At 47.0% G+C, this 15,555-nt stretch overlaps 1 protein-coding gene across 3 annotated transcripts in view; it reads right to left on the bottom strand.

Moving 5' to 3' along the window:
• The window catches only part of MEN1 (menin 1), a 183,182-nt gene that overhangs the window by 152,926 nt on the left and 14,701 nt on the right, over positions 1-15,555 (bottom strand). The window contains exon 2 of one of the 3 annotated variants that reach the window (XM_063945203.1): positions 2,028-2,125. The exons of 1 other annotated variant lie outside the window; for it this stretch is intronic. The gene's annotated coding sequence lies outside the window, so the exon portion shown is untranslated. Of the gene's footprint in view, positions 1-2,027; positions 2,126-2,528; positions 2,550-15,555 lie in introns of those variants that run through there. One more of the 3 variants, XM_063945202.1, reaches the window with a different exon arrangement.

The raw sequence follows: 15,555 nt of genomic DNA, 5'->3' as shown, positions 1-15,555 counted from the left end.
CCGGGTCCCGACTATGCTCTTTTGCCAGACTTATCGAGACCTCAGTAACTGCTGCCCAGGGCGCTCCCCCCAGCGCCCTGCACCCTGTGAGTGCCGTTGGTGTGTGGGAGCATGGAGCGCAGCGCTACCGCTGCGCTTACCTCCGTTACTGAAGTCTTCTGCCGTCTGACGCCTTCTGTTCTTCTCATACTCACCCGGCTTCTTTCTTCTGGCTTCTGTGAGGGTGTGACGGCGCGGCTCCGGGAACAAGCAGCTAGGCGAACCAAGTGATCGAACCCTCTGGAGCTAATGGTGTCCAGTAGCCTAAGAAGCAGAGCCCTTGAACTAAGAAGAAGTAGGTCTGACTTCTCTCCCCTCAGTCCCACGATGCAGGGAGCCTGTAGCCAGCAGGTCTCCCTGAAAATAAAAAACCTAACAATAAAGTCTTTAGAGAAACTCAGTAGAGCTCCCCTAGTGTGTGTCCATTCACTCCTGGGCACAAAGTCTAACTGAGGTCTGGAGGAGAGGCATGGAGGGAGGAGCCAGTCCACACCCATTCAAAGTCTTATGGTGTGCCCATGCGTCCTGCGGATCCCGTCTATACCCCATGGTCCTTTTGGAGTCCCCAGCATCCTCTAGGACGTAAGAGAAAGGGGTTATCACTGCTTCATATATTTTCCAATAATTACTTACAGAAATTAATGTTTTATACAGAAATACTGATAATCTAGACACAATCTTATAATATACAGATATGAATGGGCAATAAAAATAAAAATCTTCAAATAAAATATCTTCTGAAAGTAGGGTTGAAAGACAAGGCATTTATGAGATACATATAAAACTGTTAATTTGCAATTAATTCACCTAAATGTCTAAACATACAGCTTGCACCAGATCTGTATTGCAAATGACTCCAAGCCATATCAGCATATAATTGTCAAGGTCACAAACAGAAGTTGCCAGGAAACCTGGTGACCTTAGTAGGAGTTTGCTGGAATACAAATCACCAGACATTTTAAAGCATTACAAGCTTTGAAACAAATCCGCCAATTAAGCAGAAGGAGCTGGCGCCCACCGGTGAAGGCTTGGCGGGCCACATGTAGCCAAACGCTGCTGTGCACCCATGCAGTGGCAGCATAGGGGGAGGATGAAGAGAATATAAAAAGAAAAAGCATTAAAAACAAAAGTACATCTATGTTTAGTTTATACAGATTGAGAACACAGTACACGTATAAAGTAGACCCCCTAATTTTTCTTGTGCAATAAACAAAATTTATACATTTATGAAGAAATAAAAAAAATCTATTGGAAAGGTAAAATTGGTTTGGTTTTATAGTGTTGGTGGGGAGACTGTCCTGCGATAAAGGAAGTAGCTGACATTATTTTACACATGCATGTCCACTTCTTTTTAAACTGCAATAATTGTCAGAAATGTAATTTCCCCTTTGACACAACATACCGTTCTAGAGCACGTCATGTCCTGCTGGCATTGCAAGTTTCCCCTCGCATTCCATCGAGTCTATATGCACTTAGTAGAACATTGCAGCGATGCCCAGCTGCGTAGTGTGCCGTATTGTATTCCCCCAAAACAAAAACAAGTTAAACCTCACATACTGTAGGATTGTATAAATAAAACCTAAATAAATAATGCCCAACTCGGACATTTACACAAATTCTAAGCTCGCAGCTGTACATTCCCATGCACAAAGTTATCACTGGACCCTAAACATACAGCACAGACCAGGGGTAGGTGATGTGTTGCCCTCCAGCTGCTGTGGATCTGCATATCCTAACGTGTCATACCACTGTTTTAGCATGTCACATGGTATTGCTCAATGTGGTAGTTGGGAACTATTTTCGTTATTACACAAAAAGTGCAGACTCAATGCCCTAATTACAAATGCCAAAGCACTGGTATAGGTGTCCCAAGTATCCAGTGCAGTCTCAGGACTACACTCCTCTCCTATACACATTTCACATTTATCTTTCCTTCATGTCAAACCCACATTAACAGGACAAGTGGAAATAAGTTCTTAGAATTTTACCTTATTTAAAAACAAAGATGAAGTCAGGGGTGGATATTATGGACTTGAGCAAAGTTCAGCTCACATTGGTGTCCAGAATTTTCATCTCAATTTTCTCCCTATGGGAGAAAACAACTTTCTTTCCATAAATAGTCACAATATAAGATATCAGAATAAGCAACGTGTTTATTTAGTTATGCTATAAGAAGCAACTGTTTCTCCCTATCATCTCCTGACCACCTAAGGGCCTTGTCACTCACAGCCCCTCTGTCCGTTATACTGGGAGTAGTGGAGTGACCACATTACCATAATGTATGTGGTGCTCCCTCCTCCCAATGGAGCATCAGTGAGGGCCTGGTTTTCACCATAGCAAGCCACCAAATACTGGAGGTTTTCCTGTTAAAGTGGAAACCAGCCTCTGCTAACCAGCACTTGAGACTGATTGAGGATTTTAAGGAGGAAAGCAAATTGCTGGCTTTTAATTTTTCTAGAATGTTACACAAAATCCTGTACATTACATACCTCCCAATTGTTCCGCTTTTCGTATGACAGTCCTGATTTTGAAGAACTGCCTAATTTTTCCATTTCAGTTGGGGTTTGGAAAGTGATGAAGTGATGCATATTAAGGAGGTTTGTGTTTGGGTGGGGGAAGGGTACACTTGATTTGAAATCTATGCGTAATTCAGAAAAGAATATGTTTCAATTATTATTATTATATTTTATTTATATGGTGCCACATGGGATCCGCAGCACCCAATTACAGAGTAAACAAATAAGCAAAACATGAAGACAGTGACTTAAAGTTCAATACAATATGGGACAAGTAGAGGGTATATAAACGGGTGTGGATCATTAGATCGACAGTGTCTAGGTCGACAATATTTAGGTCTACCACTATAGGTCGACAGTCACTAGGTCGACAGGGTCAGAAGAGCGACATGTTCTAGGTCGACAGGTCAAAAGGTCGACATGAGGTTTTTTTGTGTGTCCTTTTCTTCGTAGAGTGACCGGGAACTGCAACTAGTTCACCGTGTCCCCTCACATGGCGAGCGAACTTCGGGACAGATTACCGTTCCAATCGTAGTCCACGTGGATCGTTAAGTATGAAAAAGTATTTTTTCATACTTAACGATCCACGTGGACTATTTTTAAAAAACAAAAACTCATGTCGACCTTTTGACCTGTCGACCTAGAACATGTCGACCTTCTGACCCTGTTGACCTTCTGACCCTGTCGACCTAGTGACTGTCGATCTAAACATTGTCGACCTAGACACTGTCGATCTTCAGACTGGATCCCATATAAACATAGCTGCGTCAGTAAACAGCACTGAAATAAGTATCAGAGTGGCAGAAAACCATCAAAGGGAGTATTGAAAAGAAGATAGGTTAAGTAAGAGATGTAAAAGCACATGAGGGAAGAGGGCCCTGCTCATGTGAGCTTACCTTTAAAATCATCATTCTTATAAAGAAACAGTTCCCTTTTATTTTAGGAATGTCTGCTTACTCATTTTTTTTATATTGCAGTTGAAAATATTGTGAAAGAGTCTAATGGGTGAATTCAATTGCTGGCGACTTGTTCGCCCTGCTAAATTCCCTTAACACCCACCGCCAGCGGAATCTCACTCAAAAGTGTTCGCTACCCCATAGGGTAGCAAGCACTTTTAAGCCAAAGGGGTGCAAATCGTGCTGCCATTGCCGGTGTTTAAACGCCGTGGCAACGACAACTCCCCCCTTAAACCATCAACAGGTTAGTCATATTAACCACTTGCCTAGCTTCCCCTGACACGGCCACATCTGATGAAACCGTGTCAGAGGAGCCTGCCAGTGGTTGGTGGAATCTAATCGTACGGCTCAGCCCACATGGCTTGCCCCTCGGTTGCTGTGGCAACCTTCTCTCCTACCTGCCAGGCTACAGAAAGGGGGCAATACTGAAAGGATCACCCACCTGCGACTTTCTGCAGCCTGGGCTCAGGGAAGCTATGGCTACCCTTCTCTTCCCCAGCTACAAGCACTTGTGTGTGTATATATATATATATATATATATACACATACACACACAAAATCACGATATAATGGCATCTGCCAAGGCCTGGGATACATTAGGCAGTGAACACTCAGTTCTTGAAGTTGATGTGTTGGAAGCAGGAAAAATGGGTAAGTGGAAGAATCTGAGCGACTTTGACAAGGACCAAATTGTGATGGCTAGACGATCGGGTCAGAGCTTCTCCAAAATGGCAGGTCTTGTGTGGTGTTCCTGGTATGCAGTGGTTAGTACCTACCAAAAGGAAGGACAGGGACAGCCAGTGAACAAGCAACAGGGTTAGGACACCCAGCGCTCACTGATGCGTGTGGTGAGCGAAGGCTAGACCGTGTGGTCCAATTCCACAGAAGAGCTACTGTAGCATAAATTGCAGAAACAGTTAATGCTGGTTATGAAAGAAAGGTGTCAGAACACAGAGTGCACCTGCAATAGGCACGTAAGCATCAGAAATGGAAGAAAGCAGCTTGTTCTGATGAATCATGTGGACGGCCAAGTGCATGTAAGTTATTACCTGTGGAAGAGATGGCACCAGGATGCACTATGGGAAGAAGGCAAGCCAACAGAGGCAGTGTGAAGCTCTGGGCAATATTCTTCTAAGAAACCTTGTGGCCTGTCATTCACGTGGATGTTAAGGCCCATACACACTGGGCGATTTTGAGCTGAAAACAGCTCACTTTTGGTGTGTTGAGCTGCTTTCAGCTCAAAACCGCCCAGTGTGTATGCCCAAACGATGAGCGGTGAGCGCTGATGCGCGCCACCGCTTCATCGTCAGCGGCCGCCGTTCATCTACTTGTATTACCAGTAGATGAACGGCGGGGTGAGCGACTTTCCATAGCATCCTGCTATGGAAAGCCGCTCACCCCCGCTGACATCGCTGGGCAGGGGAGTGTGTATGCACTGAGCGCTTTTCAGCCCAGCAATGTCAGTGATCATGCAAATATAAGGGAAATGGGGGGACAGGGATGTCCTCTGCACCAGACAGTTATTAGTATTCCTAATTTCAGTAAAGAATTCCCCAAATTATATGATTACAGAGAGTTTTTTCACCATTCATCATAGGGGGTGCTGCCATAGACAATAAGATTGAAGAACAACATGGGACAGAAAAAGATCGTCTCTTTGTTGGCGCACTTAGAAGAAAAGAGAGAAATTTTTGTCTATTATCAATATTGATATTAAAATATAACTTTTATTAGTACTTAACTAAAATATATATAGCAATTGAGAAACATAAGTGTAAAATAACCTATTATGTGAAATATGTGAATAAATTCGGTGATACAAAATAATAGGATTTTGGTAATTACCAGGTAAATCCTTTTCTTTTAATCCATAGGGGGCACTGGAGTACTCTTGGGATATGGACGGCTTTAGCAAGAACAGGGCACTGAATATTTAAATTTAGAACACTCCACCCCTCCATATCCCAGAGTACCTCAGTGTTTTTTACTGAGCCGAACAGGAGCTATTGGGGGTCATTCCGAGTTGTTCGCTCGTTATTTTTTTTTCGCAACGGAGCGATTAGTCGCTAATGCGCATGCGCAATGTCCGCAGTGCGACTGCGCCAAATAAATTTGCTACGCAGTTAGGTATTTTACTCACGGCATTACGAGGTTTTTTCTTCGTTCTGGTGATCGTAATGTGATTGACAGGAAGTGGGAGTTTCTGGGCGGAAACTGGCCGTTTTATGGGTGTGTGTGAAAAAACGCTTCCGTTTCTGGGAAAAACGCAGGAGTGGCTGGAGAAACGGAGGAGTGTCTGGGCGAACGCTGGGTGTGTTTGTGACGTCAAACCAGGAACGAAACTGACTGAACTGATCGCAGATGCCGAGTAAGTGTGGAGCTACTCAGAAACTGCTAAGAAGTGTCTATTCGCAATTCTGCTAATCTTTCGTTCGCAATTTTGATAAGCTAAGATTCACTCCCAGTAGGCGGCGGCTTAGCGTGTGCAAAGCTGCTAAAAGCAGCTTGCGTGCGAACAACTCGGAATGACCCCCATAGAGAGGTTGATAATGGAGTATTACATATAACATAACGGACAACAATGAAGTTGACACAGAACGTTACTGACAACTAAACAGTTGACACCATAACCAGTACTTGATAATTTGAACCAGTCGGTGAGAGTGTATTACCATAAGATCCCCTGAACTTACCAGAAACCAGGTAAAACTGCTCTGGGTGGGCGTCCAGTGCCCCCTATGGATTCAAAGAAAAGGATTTACCTGGTAAGTACCAAAATCCTATTTTCTTTTTCATCCACTAGGGGTCACTGGAGTACTCTTGGGACGTACCAAAGCTTCCCCCTTGGGCGGGAGAGCTGTTTGGCACCTGTAACACTAGGCGGCCAAAGCTAGAAGCTGATGCCGCAAACGTATCAAACTTGTAAAAGCGCACAAACGTGTGCACTGATGACCATGTAGCCGCACGGCAAAGCTGCGTCGTGGAAGCTCCACGACCAGCGGCCCATGAAGTTCCCACAGAACGTGTGGAATGAGCGGTTACTGATGTAGGCGGCTGTAATCTAGCATGAAGGTAAGCCTGACGTATAGTCAGTTTTATCCATCTGGATAAGGTCGGTGTAGACGCTGGCCAACCCATCTTGGCAGCATCATAGAGAACAAACAACGTATCCGTCTTACGAACTGTAGACGTTCGGGATACATAAACGCGTAATGAGCGTACCACATCCAGAGTTCCAGAATGTCATGTTAACACAGGAACTACTATTGGTTGATTAATGTGAAAAGATGACACTACCTTTGGTAAGAAAGCGGGATTCGTCCGAAGTTCCGCTCTGTCATCATGAAACACCAAATACGGTGGCTTGCATGACAAGGCACCCAAATCTGAAACACGCCTTGCCGAAGCTAAGGCGAGAAGAAAAATTGTTTTCCAAGTGAGAAACTTTATATCCACTTGCTGTCAGGGTTCAAAATGTGAAGACTGTAAGAAATCTAAAACCAGATTCAAGTCCCATGGCGCTGTAGGTGGAATGAATGGAGGCTGTACGCTGAGGACACCTTGTAGAAAAGTGTGTACCGACGGCAATAGAGCCAATCGACTTTGAAAGTAATTTGACAAATCAGATACCTGCACCTTAAGTGTACATAACCGCAGACCTCCATCAAACCCCGTCTGTAGAAATAACAAAAGACGGGATAACTGAAAGATGAAGTCGGAAACTTCCGAGCTTCACACCAACCTATATAGGCACGCCAAATTGTGTAATAATGAGCTGCCGTAACTGGCTTCCTAGCTCGTAACATGGTTGGTATAACAGATTCTGGAATGCCCTCTCTTCTTAAGAGGGCGGTCTCACCAGCCACCCCGTTAAACGCAGCCGCGCTAAATTGGGGTAAAGGAACGGACCCTGTGGTAACAAGTCTGGACATCGTGGGAGCGGCCAAGGATCGTCTGCGAGTAGTCCGCGGAGATCCGAGAACCAAGCTCTCCGAGGCCAATGAGGCGCCACTAATATGACTATGGCGGACTCTCTTTTGATCCGTTTTAGCAACAGAGGGAGCAGCGGCAACGGTGGAAACAGATACACGAGGCTGTACCGCCACGCAATTGTGAGAGCATTCACCGCCACTGCCTTTGGATCTCTCGTTCTGGACACATACTGGGGCGTTTGGTGATTGTGGCGAGATGCCATCAGGTCCTCTTGAGGGTAACCCCATCTCTGGACCAACTTGTGAACACTTCTGGATTTAATGCCCATTCTCCCGGCTGCAAATCCCGACGGCTGAGATAATCCGCCTCCCAGTTGTCCACTCCCGGAATGAACACTGCCGACAATATCACTTGGTGATGCTCGGCCCAATTGAGGATTCGAGCTACTTCCCGCATTGCCATGCGGCTTCTCGTTCCTCCGTGTTTGTTGATGTACGCGACTGCCGTCGCGTTGTCTGACTGCACCTGGACAGGCTGCGACCGAAGCATGTGCACTGCTTGTCGTAGCGCATCGTAAATTGTTCGGAGTTCCAGGACATTTAAAGACAGCAATCTTTCGTGATCCACCCAGAGATCCTGGAGCTGACAATTTTGAACTACAGCTCCCCAACCTCTGAGACTCGCGTCCGTCGTTAGAATTATCCAATTCCAGGCGCCGAACCGTTTCCCTGCGGTTAGATTGTGTTGAGTGAAATCTCCTGAACTGACGCGTATCGAAAGCCACCACCATTGTGCCTAAGAGGCGAATGTACAAATGTACCGAGACTGTGCGTGGCTTGAGCACTAATCGTACCAGATGACGAATAATCTGTACTTTCTGTTCTGGTAGGTAAATTCTTTGATTTACCGAATCGAGAATCATACCTAGGAAATGAAGTTGTTGAGACGGAATTATATGTGATTTCTTGAAGCTGACAATCCAACCGTGCTGAACTAGTACATTGTACTTTAGCAACGCATGTTGGAGGAGCATCTGTTGAGACGGAGCTTTGATGAGCAGATCGTTAAAATACGGAACTATTGTCACTCCCAGGGATCTGAGATGAGCTATCATCACAGACATCACTTTGGTGAATACCCGAGGCGCTGACGATAGGCCAAACGGTAGAGCCTGAACTGGTAATGGTTTTGGCGTATTGCAAACCGCAAGAACCTCTGATGAGGCTGCCAAATCGGAATGTGTAAGTACGCATTCTTGAGATCTAGCGCAATCATGAATTCCTTTGGCTCTAAACCTGCAATCACAGAGCGCAGAGATTCCATCTTGAATCTGTAGTAAGTTACGTACCGATTGAGACCCTTTAAGTTCAATATTGGCCTGACTGAGCCATCCGGCTTCGGTACCACAAACAGACTGGAATAATAACCCTGACCCTGTTGGTGTACAGGGATCGGAATCAAAACTGCTGAATCCAGTAGGGACTAAATGGCAATCTGCAGAACCGCCCTCTTGTCGTCCGACCGAGGCAGTCCTGTCTTGAAAAACCGCTGTGGCGGAAGACAGTCGAACTCTATTTTGTAACCTCTTAACACTAAATTGCGGATCCACCCATCCGCGGATGTCTGGAACCACGCCAAATGGAACGTCTGAAGGCGTGCTCCCACAATCGGAGAACCGAGATGGGCAGGTAGCCCGTCATGCCACTGGCTTGTCGGTGACCTTTGCGTCCTGACGACTGGTGTTGGCTTGTTGGAAACCACGTCCTCGTCTGCCAGGCGTAGCTGTTCCTCTACCACGGCCTCGACAGGGCTGAGGTCTAAAAGATTTGAACGCCGGGCCAGAGTATTTCCGTCTAGGTACCGTTGGAGGCAATGGTAGGAAAACAGACTTCCCTCCCGTGGCCTCAGAAACCATTTGTCCAATTGAGGACCAAACAACTTCTCGCCCCCGTAAGGTAACGCCTCTATACCTCTCTTAACCTCTGCCTCCGCTTGCCAAGATCGCAGCCAGAGTGCTCGTCGTGCCGTAACTAGCGACGATGAAATGCGAGAAGTGAGCTGACAGACGTCAGTAGAAGCTGTACATAGATACTCAGCAGCTTCCCAGATTTGATCAGCGAGAAGTATAAGGTGATCGTCACTTAGGGCAGTTTTTGACACACAGACGATTTCACCATTGGCGGATTCTCCCATGTAGATGTCACAGACTCTGGAAACGGGTAACTAGACTTACGGCGAGGTATAGAAAACCGTTTATCCGGATTTTTCCATGTTTCTACTAACATCTTATTAAGAGACTCCGAAACAGGAAAACATTGGAGATCTCTGTCGTTTAATAAATACGACTTCATCATTTGTCAGAGGCTCCTCAGTCTCTGTACACTTCAGAGACTGACGCACCGCTCTGATGAGATTATCAATGCCTGGGCTGTCAAAATCTTCACTGTCTGACTGCTGGTCTACTTCGCCCTCCTCACCCTCATCTTGCGCAGTGAGGTCTGGCATAGAATCGTCAGAATACAACATAGCAGAAACTGGTAAATCATAAGACAAATTAAATTTATCCCATCTACCCAAAGTGGACTTGGACATTTGGCAAGGCTGAGACCCCTCAGGTAGTTCTGGCGGTCTCACCCGAGACTCAGATCTTTTGCTTCCCGCTCTTGTCGAGCGGCGGCCAATTCTGATTGCAACCCAGCCAAGACATTGGCTAGCATTTCCAATGGAGGGTCCGGGGATGAAACCGGCTTAGAAACCGGAGCCGAAATTGTATTTGTAGCTGATTTCACAAAACATACTGTACATGTGGTAGATCCATCAGCTCTTACAGACCTTGCAGTGAATGCTGGTGCCTTACTCATTATGCAGACAGACAATACAATATACAAAAGACAAACACTTGCACGACTCAGTAAAAGTGTACTAAGGTGTGTGTAATATATATATATATATATATATATATATATATATATATATATATGGCCGCAGTGCAGTACACGTGGCCAGTACTATATGAAATCTGATCCCAAATTCCCACTAACACCCCTGTGCCAGCCGGTGGAGTAGAGATGTAGGACAAGAATGTTCTGGAATCAGAAACAGAAAGAACAGGAAGCATGGTTAAAAATGGCTGCCATGTTTACAGTTAGAAACATAGTTTAGGTTATTACACTGATAGCCTGTAACTAACTCCCTGTTTAAAAAGCTGAACAGCCTATGACTTATTAACCCCTGCAGCCTTGCTATATGGTGCTGCTGCTATGGGCATTTACTCCCCCTCACCCCCCCTGCAGCTGCGCTGCTTGTGAGGTAGCTTCTCCCCCCTACTGCTCCCCTCATGTACCTGCAGCGGACGGGAGCGGGTGCCGGGAGCCTAGCGGAAGCAGGGTGCCGGGGAGCGCTGTGTATAGCGCCGGGGAGCTGCGGTCCGGAAGAGCGGCCGGCGTCTCTGAGTGACGTGCGGCCGCTCCGAGCGCTGTCCCCGTAGACAACGGCAGAGTAGAGCGGCTGGCTCGGGCGGCCTCGTACAGCGGTGGCCGGGTAATCAGCGGCGGGAGCGGGCGCCTGTAATCAGCAGCGGGAGCGGGCGCCTGTAATCAGCGGTGAAGGAGCACTTTCCCCACACAGCGGGGCGGCAGCGTGAGCTGACCGCCCTGACCCCCCCCCCAGCATACCTTGCTCGTCGTGCCGCATGTAGTGAGGGCTATGACGGAGCTTCTTCTGTAAGCTCCGTCCAGCCTTTCCAGCAGGTGTGAGCTGCGTGTGGCTGTGAGGGTGCTCTTTGTGAGGACCGACACGCCATGCGCTGCCTTCGTGCAGCGGCACTATCCCAGACCCATGTTTTTACAGAAACTGGGAAGGGATGTGCTAAGTGCAAAAGGAAAAAAATAAGATTTTACTTACCGATAAATCTATTTCTCGTAGTCCGTAGTGGATGCTCCGTAAGGACCATGGGGAATAGCGGCTCCGCAGGAGACAGGGCACAAAATAAAAGCTTAAGGATCAGGTGGTGTGCACTGGCTCCTCCCCCTATGACCCTCCTCCAAGCCTCAGTTAGGATACTGTGCCCGGACGAGCGTACATAATAAGGAAGGATATTGAATCCCGGGTAAGACTCATACCAGCCACACCAATCACACCGTACAACTTGTGATCTGAACCCAGTTAACAGTATGATAAACGCAAAGGAGCCTCTGAAAAGATGGCTCACAACAATAATAACCCGAATCTTTGTAACAATAACTATATACAAGTATTGCAGACAATCCGCACTAGGGATGGGCGCCCAGCATCCACTACGGACTACGAGAAATAGATTTATCGGTAAGTAAAATCTTATTTTCTCTGACGTCCTAGTGGATGCTGGGACTCCGTAAGGACCATGGGGATTATACCAAAGCTCCCAAACGGGCGGGAGAGTGCGGATGACTCTGCAGCACCGAATGAGAGAACTCCAGGTCCTCCTCAGCCAGGGTATCAAATTTGTAGAATTTAGCAAACGTGTTTGCCCCTGACCAAGTAGCTGCTCGGCAAAGTTGTAAAGCCGAGACCCCTCGGGCAGCCGCCCAAGATGAGCCCACTTTCCTTGTGGAATGGGCTTTTACTGATTTTGGCTGTGGCAATCCTGCCACAGAATGTGCAAGCTGAATTGTACTACAAATCCAACGAGCAATCGTCTGCTTAGAAGCAGGAGCACCCAGCTTGTTGGGTGCATACAGGATAAACAGCGAGTCAGATTTTCTGACTCCAGCCGTCCTGGAAACATATATTTTCAAGGCCCTGACAACGTCAAGCAACTTAGAGTCCTCTAAGTCCCTGGTAGCCGCAGGTACCACAATAGGTTGGTTCATGTGAAATGCAGAAACCACCTTAGGTAGAAATTGAGGACGAGTCCTCAATTCCGCCCTGTCAGAATGAAAAATTAAGTAAGGGCTTTTATATGATAAAGCCGCCAATTCTGACACACGCCTGGCTGAAGCCAAGGCTAACAGCATCGACACCTTCCATGTGAGATATTTTAAGTCCACAGTGGAAAGTGGTTCAAACCAATGTGACTTTAGAAAACTCAACACCACATTGAGATCCCAAGGTGCCACTGGAGGCACAAAAGGAGGCTGTATGTGCAGCACCCCTTTTACAAATGTCTGAACTTCAGGTACTGAAGCCAGTTCTTTCAGGAAGAAAATCGACAGGGCCGAAATTTGAACCTTAATGGACCCTAATTTTAGGCCCATAGACAGTCCTGTTTGCAGGAAATGAAGGAAACGACCCAGTTGAAATTCCTCTGTAGGGGCCTTCTTGGCCTCACACCACGCAACATATTTACGCCAAATGCGGTGATAATGTTTTGCGGTTACGTCCTTCCTGGCTTTGACCAGAGTAGGGATGACTTCTTCTGGAATGCCTTTTTCCCTCAGGATCCGGCGTTCAACCGCCATGCCGTCAAACGCAGCCGCGGTAAGTCCTGGAACAGACAAGGCCCCTGCAGTAGCAGGTCCTTTCTTAGAGGTAGAGGCCACGGTTCGTCCGGGAGCATCTCTTGAAGTTCCGGGTACCAAGTCCGTCTTGGCCAATCCGGAACCACGAGTATAGTTCTTACTCCTCTCCTTCTTATGATTCTCAGTACTTTTGGTATGAGAGGCAGAGGAGGGAACACATACACTGACTGGTACACCCACGGCGTTACCAGAGCGTCCACTGCTATTGCCTGAGGGTCCCTTGACCTGGCGCAATATCTGTCCAGTTTTTTGTTTAGACGTGACGCCATCATGTCCACCTTTGGTTTTTCCCAACGGTTTACAATCAGGTGGAAGACTTCTGGGTGAAGTCCCCACTCTCCCGGGTGAAGGTCGTGTCTGCTGAGGAAGTCTGCTTCCCAGTTGTCCACTCCCGGAATGAATACTGCTGACAGTGCTATCACATGATTTTCCGCCCAGCGAAGAATCCTTGCAGCTTCTGCCATTGCCCTCCTGCTTCTCGTGCCGCCCTGTCTGTTTACGTGGGCGACTGACGTGATGTTGTCCGATTGGATCAACACCGCCTGACCCTGAAGCAGAGGTTTTGCTTGACTTAGGGCATTGTAAATGGCCCTTAGTTCCAGAATGTTTATATGAAGAGACGTTTCCAAGCTTGACCACAGGCCCTGGAAATTCCTTCCCTGTGTGACTGCTCCCCAGCCTCTCAGGCTGGCATCCGTGGTTACCAGGATCCAATCCTGAATGCCAAATCTGCGGCCCTCTATGTTCTTGCATGGAATCTTCCGAATGGAATCGCTTCGTAAGAAGCCACCATTTTCCCCAGGACCCTCGTGCACTGATGCACTGAGACCTGTCCTGGTTTTAGGAGGTTCCTGACTAGCTCGGATAACTCCCTGGCCTTCTCCTCCGGGAGAAACACCTTCTTCTGGACTGTGTCCAGAATCATTCCTAGGAACAGTAGACGTGTCGTTGGAATCAGCTGCGATTTTGGAATATTTAGAATCCACCCGTGCTGACGTAACACTACCTGAGATAGTGCTACTCCGACTTCTAACTGTTCCCTGGATCTTGCCCTTATCAGGAGATCGTCCAAGTAAGGGATAATTAAAATGCCTTTTCTTCGTAGAAGAATCATCATTTCGGCCATTACCTTGGTAAAGACCCGAGGTGCCGTGGACAATCCAAACGGCAGCGTCTGAAACTGATAATGACAGTTTTGTACTACAAACCTGAGGTACCCTTGGTGAGAAGGGTATATCGGGACGTGGAGATAAGCATCTTTGATGTCCAGAGACACCATATAGTCCCCTTCTTCCAGGTTTGCTATCACTGCTCTGAGTGACTCCATCTTGAATTTGAACCTTTTTATGTAAGTGTTCAAGGATTTCAGATTTAAAATTGGTCTCACCGAGCCGTCCGGCTTCGGTACCACAAACAGCGTGGAATAATACTCCTTTCCTTGTTGCAGGAGGGGTACCTTGATTATCACCTGCTGGGAATACAGCTTGTGAATGGCTTCCAAAACTGCCTCCCTGTCGGAGGGAGACTTTGGTAAAGCAGACTTCAGGAAACGACGAGGGGGAAACGCCTCGAATTCCAGTTTGTACCCCTGCGATACTACCTGTAGAATCCAGGGATCCACTTGCGAGTGAGCCCACTGCGCGTTGAAATTCTTGAGACGGGCCCCCACCATATCTGAGTCTGCTTGTAAAGCCCCAGCGTCATGCTGAAGACTTGGCAGAAGCAGGGGAGGGCTTCTGCTCCTGTGAAGCGGCTGCATGGTGCAGTCTTTTTCCTCTTCCTCTGCCCCGGGGCAGAAAAGAAAGGCCTTTTGCTCGCTTGTACTTATGGGAACGAAAGGACTGAGTTTGAAAAGACGGTGTCTTTTTCTGCTGATGTGGAGTGACCTGGGGTAAAAAGGTGGATTTTCCAGCCGTTGCCGTGGCCACCAGGTCCGATAGACCAGCCCCAAATAACTCCTCCCCTTTATACGGCAATACTTCCATGTGCCGTTTGGAATCCGCATCCCCTGACCACTGTCGCGTCCATAACGCTCTTCTGGCAGAGATGGACATAGCACTTACTCTTGATGCCAGGGTGCAAATATCCCTCTGTGCATCACGCATATATAGTAATGCATCCTTTAAATGTTCTATAGTTAACAAAATATTGTCCCTATCAAGGGTATCAATATTCTCGGTCAGGGAATCCGACCATGCGACTCCAGCACTGCACATCCAGGCTGAGGCGATTGCTGGTCGCAGTATAACACCAGTATGTGTGTATATACTTTTTAGGATATTTTCCAGCCTTCTATCAGCTGGTTCTTTGAGGGTAGCCGTATCAGGAGACGGTAACGCTACTTGTTTTGATAAACGTGTGAGCGCCTTATCTACCCTAGGGGGTGTTTCCCAACGCGCCCTAACCTCTGGCGGGAAAGGATATAATGCTAATAATTTTTTAGAAATTAGCTGTTTTTTATCGGGGGAAACCCACGCTTTTTCACACACCTCATTTATTTCCTCTGACTCAGGAAAAAATATTGGTAGTTTTTTCTCACCCCACATAATACCCTTCTTTGTGGTACTTGTAGTGTCAGAAAGGTTCAATGCCTCTTTCATTGCCGTGATCATG

The sequence above is a fragment of the Pseudophryne corroboree genome, chromosome 11, assembly GCF_028390025.1.
Source record: "Pseudophryne corroboree isolate aPseCor3 chromosome 11, aPseCor3.hap2, whole genome shotgun sequence".
Lineage (NCBI taxonomy): Eukaryota > Metazoa > Chordata > Amphibia > Anura > Myobatrachidae > Pseudophryne > Pseudophryne corroboree.
Note: the sequence above shows the minus strand (reverse complement) of the source record. Positions and strands in the feature narration are given on the sequence as shown.